Raw genomic sequence first — 15,653 nt, forward strand, 5'->3', positions numbered from 1 at the left:
TCCTATTTTTACAAATACAAAATATTATTAAGATTAGCAAGTACAGGAATTACTATTGGGATGTAAATATTTAATGGCAAGAAAATTTAAAGAAATATCTTCTGGCAGGACGTACAAAGTGGTTATGAATAGAAAACTAGTGATCAAGAAGATTAAAGAAAATATGTAATGTCAGGCAGGCATAAATCATAAAGAGAGAAATAAGTTCTTATAAATGTTGTATTATTGTATTATTTCCACCAAGTCAAGTAGATCTGCAATGGCTTACGTGATTTGCATATAGACAGTTTTTAAACGCATAAGAATTGATAGAATCTAAAATTTAAATTTTACAAATAAAAATTCCCGTTTGTATAATGTAATCAATATGATATGAGGTGTTGTAACATAGGTAAGAGGTTTTATTTTTCAGTGGTGTCGAGTGCACCTACACATTCAATTTTAGATTATTGAAATTATAATGATATTAAACAATCCATTTACTGTTTTTCCAACTGGTAATTACAGTCATAAGCAAATGATCATGAATAATTTATATTTTAGTTGGGGAAATAGTCTTTTAAATAATAAATTTACATTTATTGTTATGGAATTCTCTTAGAAGATCTCGAAGGTTTTAAAATCCTTTTTCATAATAAATAAACTAACTGATAAGCCAAATGTCCTTGGGGAATAGGAACTATATAACTTGCTCTGCTCCTTATGTACAGATGATATTTGTATTGAATTTGATTAAATTGTGTTTCGATACTATTGTCTGATGGTATACATTGTTTACACTGATTTTTTTTGGGGGGGTCTCCTAAGCCGTGATTTATTTTCTTTATATAAATACAGTAATTTAGTTTTTTGTCTCTTAGGCTATCTTCTATTTTCTTATTTATAAATGCATGAATTGTTCTTAAAAAAACACCAGAAATAATCAGTGGGGATGTCTAATCAGGATTTGGTTGCATTTCAGTTATTAAGTGATTAACCAGGTTAATACAACAGATTTTTAGACCTTTAATAAGGGACAAAATTCAGTGCAAAAAAAAAGCTAAAGGTTGATAGGCTGGTGGAGAGAGAGCAGAGGGAGTGGATAGAAATTAAAGAACTAAACGAAGCATCTTGGAGCCTAAGAAACTACAGCTAACATTATATTCAATAAAAAAAAAATAAATTCAAAATACTGTAATCTCTTTCTAATTTAAGAATAACCTCCTTGTATCTTTAAGCTCGATGTCTTTTGAATTTATCAAAATCACTTTACAACCAGATATGTTCAGTAGTTACTGTATCATAAGTTGAAGAGCTAGAAGAAATTTGACACATTTTCAACAATACAGGTACATGTAATACTGCATTACCATCAGTTTTAACCAGGGCTAATTATACTATGTAATTTATGTCAATTTAATTTCATAATGGAATGATCAGAGAACTGCATGATTGATATTCTTGTCAGCAAGGATCTAAGAGAAAAAACCTACCATTGTTGGAAATGTGCTTAAGCATGTTAACTAAAATTCATGTGAGGTATTGATTTGAATGTAACTGCTATTTCATAGATGAGGGAGCACCTTGGTTTTTTGAGGAATTGTAAGGCATTAAATACACTGAAAATTAACCTGCTCAAATATTTGACAGTTTATGTGGGATGAGACTGATGTTTTGGTCTTTGCAGACTGTAGGAAAAGATTGTTTATAGGCTGTGCATTTGTAATTTCTAAGCAGATATACAAAAATTCTAGTTTTGTCAAAAGCAATATTTTTTTCATATGCACTTTAATACTGTAATATGGAAATATACATACATGTATTATACATTCTATTTATTGTAATTGTGGTACACAGTATATTGCACATAATGACTAAACGTTTCCTTCTCCTTTCTTGTCATCTATGGAAATCCGTATGATGAAATAAATACTAAAGTAATTTCTAAAAAAGCCTTTCATTTTTAATATGTGCATGTGTTCATATCTTGAGATCATTATTCCCATTATAGTACAGTATTCAATTAATGCTTTGTTTTATTGGGACTCGGTTGGTAATGCAATTATTTCATTGTAGCATTTACATGTAACAAGTTATTTTCTTTATACCCCATTTAAGAAGTGTATACCCCAGGACCCTTCTATATTTTGTGATTGCCTGATGGTATAGACATGCACAAATATTAGTAGATTTATTAGCTTTCCACATAAGAAACTGGAATTTTGGATTCAAATCTTCATCTTTCAGCAAGTTCATGACAAATTACAGTACTTTTATTGTAACCCTCAAAACAAATATCATTATTACTTGAAATACATGTGATACAGTTGAAATAATGTTTAATTCATTAGGGCCTTTATTTTCTTTGGTAAGCAATAGACCAAAAATTATATTACTGGACTGGAACTATTAATTGATATTTCAAGTTTTTAAAAATTGTCATTTCATGTTACAGTATGGGAAAGCATTTAGATTCCTTTCTTATCCACGCAGGAATTTTGTCCCTGAATATTTCAAGTACTGCATGAAATTTTTTTTGTGTAAGTTTGTTTATGCCGTTTATAGAACCCTAGATTACATATTTATCAGAAGGGGTAGATCTGGTTGGTCATAAGTAGCTGAGATCTTTGAATAATGAAATCTACTTCCTTTGCCGAGTCTTTGGTTATTTTGTAAAAGGCAAATTTCACCTCAAATATTATTTTTCTTAAAGTATATTACCTTGTATTTATAACAATCTTTTATAAGTGAATTTTTTGGATAAATAATGTTGAATACTATTTATGTCAAACATTTTATTTATGCAGTGAACTACCTTTATTTCTATGAACCTCCCCTGATGTTCATATTGCTTCTTCTCCAGAGACTCGTTTTATCAGTATTTACCCACAAAAATGTATAAACAAATTTCCCATCATTTTCCTTTTCAAAAGATACATGCATCCTGTAAAATAATGAGACAATCTAGCAGTTAACCCTGACTGTGAGGCCACAGATCTGCTACTCACCATTGGATATACTTACTCACTCGATAATACCAATTGTTTTACTGCAGATTACAGAATACATACATACGTATACCAAGGCACTTCCCCCAATTTTGGGGGGTAGCCGACATCAACAAATGAAACAAAACAAAAAAAGGGGACCTCTACTCTCTACGTTCCTCCAGCCTAACAAGGGACTCAACCGAGTTCAGCTGGTACTGCTAGGGTGCCACAGCCCACCCTCCCACATTATCCACCACAGATGAAGCTTCATAATGCTGAATCCCCTACTGCTGCTACCTCCGCGGTCATCTAAGGCATCGGAGGCAGCAGCAGGGCCTACCGGAACTGCGTCACAATCGCTCGCCATTCATTCCTATTTCTAGCACGCTCTCTTGCCTCTCTCACATCTATCCTCCTATCACCCAGAGCTTTCTTCACTCCATCCATCCACCCAAACCTTGGCCTTCCTCTTGTACTTCTCCCATCAACTCTTGCATTCATCACCTTCTTTAGCAGACAGCCATTTTCCATCCTCTCAACATGGCCAAACCACCTCAACACATTCATATCCACTCTAGCTGCTAACTCATTTCTTACACCTGTTCTCACTCTCACCACTTCGTTCCTAACCCTATCTACTCGAGATACACCAGCCATACTCCTTAGACACTTCATCTCAAACACATTCAATTTCTGTCTCTCCGTCACTTTCATTCCCCACAACTCCGATCCATACATCACAGTTTGTACAATAACTTTCTCATATAGAACTCTTTACATTCATGCACAACCCTCTAATTTTTACTACTCCATTAACTGCCCCCAACACTTTGCAACCTTCATTCACTCTCTGACGTACATCTGCTTCCACTCCACCATTTGCTGCAACAACAGACCCCAAGTACTTAAACTGATCCACTTCCTCAAGTAACTCTCCATTCAACATGACATTCAACCTTGCACCACCTTCCCTTCTCGTACATCTCATAACCTTACTCTTACCCACATTAACTCTCAACTTCCTTCTCTCACATACTCTTCCAAATTCTGTCACTAATCGGCCAAGCTTCTCTTCTGTGTCTGCAACCAGTACTGTATCATCCGCAAACAACAACTGATTTACCTCCCATTCATGGTCATTCTCGTCTACCAGTTTTAATCCTCGTCCAAGTACTCGAGCATTCACCTCTCTCACCACTCCATCAACATACAAGTTAAACAACCACGGTGATATCACACATCCCTGTCTCAGCCCCACTCTCACCGGAAACCAATCACTTACTTCATTTCCTATCCTAACACATGCTTTACTACCTTTGTAGAAACTTTTCACTGCTTGCAACAACTTTCCACCAACTCCATATAACCCCATCACATTCCACATTGCTTCCCTATCAACTCTATCATAAGCTTTCTCCAGATCCATAAACGCAACATACACCTCCTTACCTTTTGCTAAATATTTCTCGCATATCTGCCTTACTGTAAAAATCTGATTCATACAACCCCTACCTCTTCTGAAACCACCCTGTATTTCTAAGATTGCATTCTCTGTTTTATCCTTGATCCTATTAATCATTACTCTACCATACACTTTTCCAACTACGCTTAACAAACTAATACCTCTTGAATTACAACACTCATGCACATCTCCCTTACCCTTATATAGTGGTACAATACATGCACAAACTCAATCTACTGGTACCATTGACAACACAAAACACATATTAAACAATCTCACCAACCATTCAAGTACAGTCACACCCCCTTCCTTCAACATCTCAGCTCTCACACCATCCATACCAGACGCTTTTCCTACTGTCGTTTCATCTAGTGCTCTCCTCACTTCATCTATTGTAATCTCTCTCTCATTTTCATCTCCCATCACTGGCACCTCAACACCTGCAACAGCAATTATATCTGCCTCCCTATTATCCTCAACATTCAGTAAACTTTCAAAATATTCCGCCCATCTTTTCCTTGCCTCCTCTCCTTTTAACAACCTCCCATTTCCATCTTTCACTGTCTCTTCAATTCTTGAGCCAGCCTTCCTTACTCTCTTCACTTCTTTCCAAAACTTTTTCTTATTCTCTTCATATGAATGACCCAATCCCTGACCCCACCTCAGGTCAGCTGCCCTCTTTGCCTCACTTACCTTGCGCTTTACTTCCACATTTTTTTCTTTATATTTTTCATACTTCTCTACACTATTACTCTGCAGCCATTCTTCAAAAGCCCTCTTTTTCTCTTCCACTTTTACCTTCACTCCATTCCACCATTCACTGCCCTTCCTCATGCTGCCTCCAACAACCTTCTTGCCACACACATCACTTGCAATCCCAACAAAATTTTCTTTTACTAACTTCCACTCCTCCTCTAAATTGCCAGTTTCTCTTACTTTCACTTCGTCATATGTCATTTTCAACCTTTCCTGATATTTACTTTTTACCCCTGGTTTTATTAGCTCTTCAACCCTCACTAGCTCCCTTTTACATTCACCTACTCTATTCCCCCACTCTTTTGCTACAACTAATTTTCCTTCCACCAAAAAATGATCAGACATACCGTTAGCCATACCCCTAAACACGTGCACGTCTTTCAATCTTCCAAACATTCTTTTAGTTATCAACACATAATCCATTAATGCCCTTTCTACTACTCTTCCATTTGCCACTCTTACCCATGTATATTTATTTTTATCTTTCTTTTTGAAAAAGCTATTACTTATCACCATCTCTTGCTCAACACACATATACACCAGTCTCTCACCAATCTCATTTTCACCTGGTACGCCATACTTCCCAATGACACCTTCTACCTCTCCAGCGCCCACTCTAGCATTTAAATCACCCATGACAACTACATAATTCCTTCTATCCAGTCCTTCTACACACCTAGTTAATTCATTCCAGAACTCATTCCGCTCTTCTTCACTTTCTCACTACCTGGCCCATACGCACTGACAAACGCCCAACATTCCCTACCCAACCTAACCCTTACCCACATTAACCTAGATGATATCTCCTTCCATTCCACTACCTTACCTGTCATCCATTCACTCAGCAATAAAGCCACACCCTCTCTCGCTCTTCCCCTTTCAATCCCAGACACTCTACCAGACATTTCACCAAACATCACTTCACCCTTTCCTTTTATCTTCGTCTCACACAAGGCCAATACATCCATCCTTCTATTCCTAAACATACTTCCAATTTCACATCTTTTACTCTCTATCGTACTACATCCATGCACATTCAAACACCCCAAAACTAGAGTGCGGGGAGCAGTCACTCTCCCCCCAGCTCCATCTCTTTGCTGCTGTCTCACAGGATGTAGATACAGGAGAGGGGGTTCCCAGCCCCCTCGTCCCGTCCCTTTTAGTCGCCTCTTACGACACGCAGGGATAACGTTGGCGCTATTCTAATTTTTATATGCCCCCGCGGCCACAGAATAAATGTGTCAAAAGTTTGCGTTATTTTCCATTGTATTTCACTCTCTGAAATATTTCTTCCATTCATTGTGAAGTGATTATAGAATAATTTATCACAAATTTGTTTTACAGTGAACCATCGCTACTTCGCGGTTCGACCATCGCGGATTCACCACTTCGCGGGGTTTTTTCATAACCCATATATATATACATATCGCGGATTTTCCGGAAATTTCGAAAATACCGCGATATCTGAAGACCCCAAATACGATATTTTGTTACCTGTAATTCCATCAATACTGTAATTAGTAATATCTGCTCTTACTGATTGTTCATTGCATTACATATGACATATAATTCAGCACAGAAAGAAATAAAACACGAAAAGAGAATGTGATCATACGATAATTCAGTACTGTATACAGTACGTAGTAAAATTAAATCGAACATGAAACACAAATCAGATGCAGTCATACCATATTAGAATGGTGTAAGACTGCTGATGGCTACTACTGTACTACAAATGTAATGGATGTGCTTCTTTTCCATGAATCTTTTGTATGTATACGTACGTAGTACTGCATCCAATAATATTCTTTGTTGCAAAAATGTTATTTTTATTAATAAAATAAATTTTTGAATATACTTACCCGATAATCATGTAGCTGTCAACTCCGTTGCCCGACAGAATTCTATGGAGGGATACGCCAGCTATCACAATACTAGAAGGGGGTGTATTTACCAGCGCCACCTGTGGCCAGGTACTCAAGTACTTCTTGTTGACACCTCCTCAATTATTCCTCGGTCCACTGGTTCTCTATGGGGAGGAAGGGAGGGTCGATTAAATCATGATTATCGGGTAAGTATATTCAAAAATTTATTTTATTAATAAAAATAACATTTTTCAATATTAAACTTACCCGATAATCATGTAGCTGATTCACACCCAGGGGGGTGGGTGAAAACCAGTGTACAAGATTAAAGGATAGCTAAGTATCCCATATTTCATATAATCAGTTATCCACAATAACAATGAAATAATAAGTACCTGGTAAGGAAGTCGACTTGAACCGTTACTCTGCCTTTAATAAGATCGTCTTCCTTACTGAGCGCAGCGTTCCTCTTGGGAGGCTGAATCAACTCAAAGGTGCTAAAGTATACAGGGCTGCAACCCATACTAAAGGACCTCATCACAACCTTTAACCTTGGCGCTTCTCAAGAAAGAATTGACCACCCGCCAAATCAACAAGGATGTGGAAGGCTTCTTAGCCGACCGTACAACCCATAAAAAGTATTCAAGAGAAAGGTTAAAAAGTTATGGGATTATGGGAATGTAGTGGCTGAGCCCTCGCCTACTACTGCATTCGTTGCTACGAATAGACCCAGGGTGTAGCAGTACTCGTAAAGAGACTGGACATCTTTGAGATAGAATGATGCGAACACTGACTTGTTTCTCCAATAGGTTGCATCCATAACACTCTGCAGAGAACGGTTCTGTTTGAAGGCCACTGAAGTAGCCACAGCTCTCACTTCATGTGTCCTTACCTTCAGCAAAGCAAGGTCTTCTTCCTTCAGATGAGAATTTGCTTCTCTAATCAGAAGCCTGATGTAGTAAGAAACTGAGTTCTTAGACATTGGTAGAGAAGGCTTCTTGATAGCACACCATAAGGCTTCTGATTGTCCTCGTAATGGTTTTGACCTTTAGATAGTACTTAAGAGCTCTAACTGGGCAAAGTACTCTCTCCAGTTCGTTCCCCACCATGTTGGACAGGCTTGGGATCTCGAACGACTTAGGCCAAGGACGGGAAGGAAGCTCGTTTTTAGCCAAAAAACCGAGCTGTAAGGAACATGTAGCCGTTTCAGATGTGAAACCTATGTTCCTGCTGAAGGCGTGGATCTCACTTACTCTTTTACCTGTTGCTAAGCACACGAGGAAAAGAGTTTTTTAATGTGAGGTCCTTAAAAGAGGCTGATTGGAGCGGTTCAAATCCTGATGACATTAGGAACCTTAGGACCACGTCTAGATTCCAGCCTGGAGTGGCCAACCGACGTTCCTTTGAGGTCTCAAAAGACCTAAGGAGGTCCTGTAGATCTTTGTTGGAGGAAAGATCCAAGCCTCTGTGGCGGAAAACCGCTGCCAACAAACTTCTGTAACCCTTGATCGTAGGAGCTGATAGGGAGCTTACGTTCCTTAGATGTAACAGGAAGTCAGCAATCTGGGTTACATTGGTACTGGTTGAGGAAAACTGCATTGGCCTTGCACCAGCTTCGGAAGACTTCCCATAAAGACTGATAGACTCTGAGAGTGGATGTCGTCCTTGCTCTGGCAATCGCTCTGGCTGCCTCCTTCGAAAAGCCTCTAGCTCTTGAGAGTCTTTCGATAGTCTGAAGGCAGTCAGACGAAGAGCGTGGAGGTTGGGAGTACCTTCTTTACGTGAGGTTGACGCAGAAGGTCCACTCTAGGAGGAAGAGTCCTGGGAACGTCGACCAGCCATTGCAGTACCTCAGTGAAACATTCTCTCGCGGGCCAGAGGGGAGCAACCAACGTCAGCCGTGTCCCTTTGTGAGAGGCGAACTTCTGAAGTACCCTGTTGACAATCTTGAACGGCGGGAATGCATACAGGTTGAGATGGGACCAATCCAGCAGAAAGGCATCCACGCGAACTGCTGCTGGGTCTGGAATCGGAGAACAATACAAGAGGAGCCTCTTGGTCATCGAGGTAGCGAATAGATCTATGGTTGGCTGATCCCACAGGGCCCAAAGTCTGCTGCAAACATTCTTGTGAAGGGTCCACTCTGTGGGGAAGACCTGACCCTTCCGGCTGAGGCGATCTGCCATGACATTCATATCGCCCTGAATGAGCCTCGTTACCAGCGTGAGCTTTCGATCTTTTGACCAAATGAGGAGGTCCCTTGCGATCTCGAACAACTTCCTCGAATGAGTCCCTCCCTGCTTGGAGATGTAAGCCAAGGCTGTGGTGTAGTCGGAGTTCACCTCCACCACCTTGTTAAGCTGGAGGGACTTGAAGTTTATCAAGGCCAAATGAACTGCCAACAACTCCTTGCAATAGATGTGAAGTGTCCTTTGCTCCTGATTCCATGTTCCCGAGCATTCCTGTCCGTCCAGTGTCGCACCCCAGCCCGTGTCCGATGCGTCCGAGAAGAGACGGTGGTCGGAGGACTGAACAGCCAATGGTAGACCTTCCTTGAGAAGAATGCTGTTCTTCCACCACGTTAGAGTAGACCTCATCTCTTCGGAAACAGGAACTGAGCCCGTCTCTAGCGTCATGTCCTTTATCCAGTGAGCAGCTAGATGATACTGAAGGGGGCGGAGGTGGAGTCTCCCTAACTCGATGAACAGGGCCAGCGATGAAAGTGTCCCTGTTAGACTCATCCACTGCCTGACTAAGCATCGGTTCCTTCTCAGCATGCTCTGGATGCATTCTAGGGCTTGGAAGATCCTTGGGGCCGACGGACAAGTCCGAAAAGCTCGACTCTGAAGATCCATACCCAAGGAGACAATGGTCTGGGATGGAACGAGCTGAGACTCCTCAAAATTGACCAGGAGGCCCAGTTCCTTGGTCAGATCCATAGTCCATTTGAAAATCTCCAGACAGCGACGACTTGAGGGAGCTCTTAAAAGCCAGTCGTCTGACGGAGCCGGACACAAGATCATGATACTGCTGCACAGTCTGTAAACTGTCAATCATGGGCAAGCGAGGAAGTACAGTGACAACCCGAATCTGTCTAGACTGTCTGGGTCGTACAGACAACTCCTTAACGGGTTGCTGAGGTTGCCCACTGCGTCACAACAAGTCCCTTCTGTTGGTTGTTGAACGTCTTCCCCGTGACACATTGACTCCGTAAACAAAAAATCCTCTAACAAGGACTAAGCTTGGACTGCATGTCATGCAACACAGCTCAAGGTCTATGGGAGCAGGTGTGGTAACAGACGGGATTAGCGGCTGAAGTGTAACCATTACCTTCCCTGTAAGCATGTTATGCTTAAATAAAAGTCCATAAGAGGTTATGCAGCTAAAGGCTCCCTCCAAATGACAGAGTCCTCAAGGGAATATCAGAAGGAGGGAGAAAAGAACTTTCTCATCTACAGGGACCTTATCCTAGAAAAGCTAAGTTCTCTGAGTGAGGGTTCACTGGTGCAAAGCAGCAGACTAGAAGGCAACGTTATGAAACTGCTTGACAGTCTAGTGAGTTGGCAACAACCCAAGATGTGTTGAGAAGCATGCGGTAAGGTATGCAGAGCATGATGTATGCAGAGTATGCTGTATGCAGAGCATGCTGAATGCAGAGCATGCTGTATGCAGAGCATGTTGTATGCAGAGCATGCTGAATGCAGAGCATGCTGAATGCTGAGCATGTAGGAAGTAGAGCCTGCTGTAAGCAGAGCCTGCTGAAAGGAAAGCAGAGCGTGTGCATGGCGTTTAACATTTCTCAGAAATTCCATGACCAGTGCTAGAGTGCTTAATGCATGCTTGCATGGGGTTTAAACCATGGTATGCTGAACAGCAGAGTCAGAACGAGCTGGAACAACAACAGAGGTTTCCTCAACTTGAGGGAAAACCTGAGGTTCAGACTGCATAGGCTGAACAACAGACGGAGCAGAAGGCAGGTGCAAGGGTGAAGGAGGTTGACTCCTAGCAAGAGTTGCACCCAAGGATTGTACCAGCTAAGCGGAGGACGGAGGCGGAGTAGTCCGTTCCTGTTCCTGAGAGATGAGTGGAGCATGAGAAGGTTGAGGCTGCGCAGAACAAGGTAAAGTTCTAGCAAGCTGAGGCTCCTGAGGCGCAAGTGCATGGTGTAGATGAGCTTGCCTAGATGAGGGTTGAACTCGGTGCAGCGCTGGTTGAGCAGACAGACTCACGGAGGGGAGAGGTTGTTGTACCCCAACCGAGAGTTGCACCACTGGAGGAGCAGCAAGGGGAGGAGGAGGAAGAGTGTAACTCTCCTGATCCCAAAGCAAGGGTTGCCTTAAAGAAGGCTGAGGCTGAACAACACTGTGAACAGCAAACTCCGAAAGTGGTTCAACATCGTACGCCTGGCAGATGGAGCTGCGACTGGGTGCAGCGAGTGCAGGCGGGTGCAGCACAGGCTGAACGGGTGCAGGAGGTTGGTGCACCACCGGTGCAGGCGGGTGCAGCATAGGCTGAACGGGTGCAGGAGGTTGGTGCACCACCGGTGCAGGCGGGTGCAGCACAGGCTGAACGGGTGCAGGAGGTTGGTGCACCACCGGTGCAGGCGGGTGCAGCACAGGCTGAACGGGTGCAGGAGGTTGGTGCACCACAGGTGCAGGAGGTGCAACACTCTCAGCACGACACTCACGCATCAAGTCCGAAAGCTGTGCTTGCATGGACTGTAGTAGAGTCCACAACATCATACGCCTGGCAGATGGTACTGTGATCAGGCGGAGCGAGTGTAGGAGGAGGGAGTGTAGGCGGAGGCGGTGGAGCAACACTCTCAGCCCGACACTCACTCATCAAGTCCGAAAGCTGTGCTTGCATGGACTGTAGTAGAGTTCACAACATCGTACGCCTGGCAGATGGTGCTGCGACCAGGCGGAGCAGGTGCAGGCTGGGCGAGCACAGGCGGAGCAGGTGCAGGCTGGGCGAGCACAGGTGCAGCGAGAACAGGTGGAGGGAGTGCAGGCGGTGCAACACTCTCAGCCCGACACTCACGCATCAAGACCGAAAGTTGTGACTGTATGGACTGCAGTAGAGTTAACTTGGGGTCGGCAGACACTAAGTTCTGCTGAGGTAAAGCCTTAACAGCAGAGATCTGTTGTGGCAGAACCTTACTCCTCTTAGTCGGAGTGTAATCAACTGATGACTTAGGAGAGTCAGAGCTAACCCAACGACTGCATTCGGGTTGTGAACTTTAACTTCGTACGTCTGGCATAGGTCTGGACTTAACGTTTAAGAAGTCTTGAGACCTGAGACCAGCGTTACTCTGCCTTTATTTTCTCCCCTAATCTCTTCTGCAGACGAGCAAAATAAGGGCTCAATCGTCTGCGGGTGGGAGTGACGGTCTCGGTAAGACACGCCCACAACCACCGAGAATACTTCTGTGCGCCGATCAAGGCCTGCTGAACCCTTATGCCCTTCGACATTGCTTCTCCCCTGGGCTTGGGAGCTTGCAAGAGGTCCCGGACTGGGAGGACGACTGGCGCGCACAAAAGTACCCTCACGCACTAATCACTTATCACTTTGATTTCTGTTTGCACTTATTTCACTGAACTCGAAACTTAAGTGGTTTGTACCTGAAATACGCAATTCTATCCTTTCTCAAAGTTAGTAATTGCGAAAACAGAATTACAATGTAACAGAAAAATCTAATGAAAGATAAATCAGTGGTTGGAAAGAGACTAAACACTAGATCACTCTAGAAACGTTTAGTTTCTTCCCCTAAAGAGACTAGGGAGAAGAGCAAAAATCGATAATGACGTTACTCGTACGCCTGGCAGGCTTGAATGAAACGTTTATCCTCTTTCTCCCTCCGTCTCTATCTCTCTCTCTCTCTCTCTCTCTCTCTCTTGACTTAGAACCTGAGAGAAGAGCCCAATCATATATATCGTTAAAACATATTATTGTTAAAGGAAAAAACTGAAAAGTTCCTTTATTAGGATCAAAACCATTAAGTTAAGAAAGAATGAACAAAACGCTAGACACGGTTACTCTTACTGCAACGTGAAACCGTGAACATTCTTTCTCTATCGTAACGATAGAGTGCAAGTTGAACGTTCTGAACGTCAACAACTGCAGAGACAAAACAAAACGTTAGTTCAGCTTTGAAAACAGTACGAGACTGTCAAAGAAAATCTTTCAAACTCTGTGGCGGAAAAAGCATAATATGTTAACAGGTAAAACCGAAATGACGGGCTCAAAGTTTATTAACTTCGGTAAAAGACCGCCTACTATTAGGAAGGTCGAATATAAACAAATATAAAAATTAATTTTAATGAGTTTAAAATAAAAGGAAGTTAATCGAAGAGGCCTATAAGAGGCGGAGAGATATAAAATAAATCTATAACTTTGTTAAGCAAAATTAAGAAAGAGAGTCTATACTCTCTTAGACACCAACACTTCCGTCTAAGGGAAGGGTCGGCCATTGAAAGGTGAACGAGAGTTCATACTCTCTCGTCACCAAAATTAATCAAATTAATTCCAAAAGCTAACTAAGCTAATATAGAAGTTTTCCAGTAAAGCGACAGCCGAAATCAAAGAGAAATACTTCACCAAAGTCGTGAAAATACTCCAAGAACATAAGCGTATCCCAGAACGTCTTGCCGGAAGCACGACAGAGGAATAATTGAGGAGGTGTCAACAAGAAGTACTTGAGTACCTGGCCACAGGTGGCGCTGGTAAATACACCCCCTTCTAGTATTGTGATAGCTGGCGTATCCCTCCATAGAATTCTGTCGGGCAACGGAGTTGACAGCTACATGATTATCGGGTAAGTTTAATATTGAAAAATCACATTTCGAATAAGCGTACGAGAGAGAGAGAGAGAGAGAGAGAGAGAGAGAGAGAGAGAGACACATCCTACAACAAAAGCGTAAAATAGCGTACGTAAAGCTGTATTATTATTATTGTTATTATTATTATTATTGTTGTTGTTGTTATTAAAGTTATTATTGTTATTATTATTATCATTATTATTATTATTATTATTACAGTATCATTATTTATTATTATTATTATTATTATTATTACTGTACAGTATACGCAGGGTATCTTGTACTTTGAATTGGTAACCTACGTAGCATATAAGACGGGTTGTGATTGGTTCAAGCGCTGATAGATGACGAATCAGAACTCAAATTTTGTTATCTAGCCTGTGATTGGTGTTTTGCCCGCATCTCCAACCCGCAGCATCTAGGTTTTCGTGGTCACTTTGTCTCCCGCCGTATTGCTGTGTAGATGTTGTTAAGTTATTGTGGACTTTAATCTGTGCTGTGTGTGACTGTTTTAAGTTGAACTTTTTGTTGAACTTTCTGTTAAACCCTACTGTACAATGCCTCCCAAGCGTTCTGCTTCTACTAAGGCTGGTAGTGAGCCTAAACGCCACCGAAACATGATGACGATTGCTGAGAAGGTGACGCTTCTCGATATGTTAAAAGACGGTAGAAGTTACGCGGCCGCAGACCTCGAAGACCTGACGAAATCGGCCAGTGAAGAAGACAGTGAAACAGGAAGAGATCCAAGAAATTGTCGAAGAAACGGGCTTAACATTAGAACGGCTTGCCAAGCTCTGCAACCTTGCGAAGGAGGTGAAAGAAATGTTGCAAGAGTGGGACGAGGATATGGTTCGTTCTATGCAATTCTGCAACAAGATCGATGAACAAATGACTCCCTACAGGATGCTCTTAGAGCGAAAAAAGAAGCAGCGGCAGCAACTTCCGATCACAATGCCCTCGGAAGAAATTGAAGAAGTGTCCCAGGAAAAAGTTGAAGAGGTGTCCCAGGAAAAGACACCTCCGTCTGAAGAGACGTAAAATACTATCATTGGCTGCACAGTAGAAGACATCATCAGCTTCATCATCATCATTTCTACTGTGCAGCAAATTCATCGCCATCATCATTCAAGTTTTTCTTGAACTTCTTTCGTGGTGAGTACTGTAACAATCTTTATTTTTTACTTTAATATTCTAACATTTTAATATTTGTGCCTGTTTTAGTTTAGTACTGTATGCATTAAGTTAAAGGGAAGGTTTTAAAAGTCTGAAGAGTATACATGTTGTAACCTATCATATTTTTTTTGTTTAAAATTTACATTTACGTACGTAAAACAATCTCTCTCTCTCTCTCTCTCTCTCTCTCTCTCTCTCTCTCTCTCTCTCTCTCTCTCTCTCTCTCTCTCTCGTAAATTGTTTTCCTGCTTTGCTACGTACAGTATGTACTGTATGATTTTATATAGATACGGTAAATAATATTTGTAATAACATATTTTCTAAAAGCTTTTACTGTAAATATCATTATTTATCACTTTCATCATGCGCGTTAAATGCCTTCTTTGTTTACTGAGTGTACTTTTTGACGACGTCGTTTCAGGCGGCGTCATAAAGAAAAACATTTCATTTGGAAGTCCTAAGAAAAATGAAGTAAAACATTGGTAATAACAAAATCAACATACTGTATAATCAATATAATCGATGCAAAAACTAACCTATACACAGATGTGTACAGTACACTAAATGCGTTTGTTTCTTCATTATGATCAGAGAAACGTAAACAAAACAT

This window comes from Palaemon carinicauda, chromosome 16 (genome assembly GCF_036898095.1).
Source record: "Palaemon carinicauda isolate YSFRI2023 chromosome 16, ASM3689809v2, whole genome shotgun sequence".
Lineage (NCBI taxonomy): Eukaryota > Metazoa > Arthropoda > Malacostraca > Decapoda > Palaemonidae > Palaemon > Palaemon carinicauda.